The sequence below is a fragment of the Myotis davidii genome, unplaced genomic scaffold (assembly GCF_000327345.1).
Source record: "Myotis davidii unplaced genomic scaffold, ASM32734v1 scaffold933, whole genome shotgun sequence".
NCBI lineage: Eukaryota > Metazoa > Chordata > Mammalia > Chiroptera > Vespertilionidae > Myotis > Myotis davidii.
Window position 1 is genome coordinate 1,107,692 of NW_006285240.1, and position 1,541 is coordinate 1,109,232.

Below are 1,541 nucleotides of genomic sequence, written 5' to 3' on the forward strand. Positions count from 1 at the left end.
GGTAGGAGAACCAGCTCAGCCTCACTGTTGCCTCTTGTCTGTCACCGATTCTTCCTGGTCTGTCTCCAGAAACCTGTCGGAAGTTTCAGAAGCTGTTTTTCTAAAATTGCATATAGCATACACAACTTCTGTCCCACCCTCATTTCTTCAGTATGCCCATGGGCTTATTAAAGCGTGGGTTCATATTTTTAAATAGTTTTTTTTATTTTATATATTTTTATCTTTTAGCTTCCACATTGCAACTAATCTTTTTGTTTGGTTGTTTTTTTGTTAATCCTCACTTGAGGATATTTCTCCATTGATTTTTTTTTTTTTAAGAGAAAGTGGAAGGGAGGGGGAGAGACAGAGAGAGAGAAATATCAATGTGAGAGAGACACATCCATTGGTTTCCTCCCACACAGGCCCTGAGGGCCGGAGGATCAAGCCTGCAACCGAGGTATGTGCCCTTGACTGGAATCAAACCCAGGACCCCTCAGTCCACGGGCCGACACTCTAACCACACTCCAAGGGCCGTGGGTTCATATTTTTAAAGAACTGCCACCTCAGCGATGAGCAGTAAAGTTCAGGGAACTAACATGGATGAGTCCATGTGAGCGTGTGCGTAGGAGTGCGCCTGGGTTTTTCCATCTTCTTTTCATTCTGATCAGCTGCAGGGGGCTCGGGCAGCCAGATTTTGTGGCTCATTTGAGACTTTCTCTATTGAAAGTGCAGCTGTGTATTTTCTCCCGTACTGCTAGCGGTCCAGGATGGCTGGGTGACCTTTCCTGTTATAATCTGAACTCTCAGCTTAGCACATTATTCCGACATGTGTTATGTCTTATTGATTAAGAAGATGGTTCTGCTGGGGCAGATGTGATTTCCACCCTCTGCTTCGCAGGATTTACAGGCATCGATTCTGATTATGAGAAACCCGAGACGCCCGAGCTGGTGCTTAAAACCGACTCGTCCTCCGTGAGCGACTGTGTCCAGCAGGTGGTGGAGCTTCTGCAAGAGCAGGTGGGTGGCCTGCTTGTCTTGTCCTTGCTTTTAAATTGAATAAGATCAGGAAAGATCATCTACTTACTGAAGCATTCTCTTCATAGTTTTCATTTCAAATTGTCCCCCATGCTGCTTCATTTCAGAACATTGTACCCCGTACTGTAATCAATGGCATCCGCGAGCTCTTTGTGCCGGAAAACAAACTGGACCAAGTCCGAGCTGAGGCGGAAGCTCTCCCATCCCTGCCAATGACCAAGGTAAGAGGGTGCAGGCTGGCCAAGGGGAATGATGCTTAAGATCATCAGTCATGATAATTCATGTACAGTAACTCTTCTTAATATTCGCGGTATGAATAAGGGAAACGTGGTGTTCATAAAGAAAAACGTTTCATCTTGTCAAATGTCTTTTTTTTTATTTTTTATTTTATTGAGTTTTTACAGAGAGGCAAGGAGAGAGATAGAGAGTTAGAAACATCGATGAGAGAGAAACATCGATCAGCTGCCTCCTGCACACTCCCCACTGGGGATGTGCCCGCAACCCAGGTACATGCCCTTGACCGGCAT

At 45.3% G+C, this 1,541-nt stretch overlaps 1 protein-coding gene across 1 annotated transcript in view; it reads left to right on the forward strand.

Annotated features, from left to right (window-relative positions):
• The window catches only part of PAPSS2 (3'-phosphoadenosine 5'-phosphosulfate synthase 2), a 50,792-nt gene that overhangs the window by 5,014 nt on the left and 44,237 nt on the right, over positions 1–1,541 (forward strand). The window lies entirely within an intron of this gene.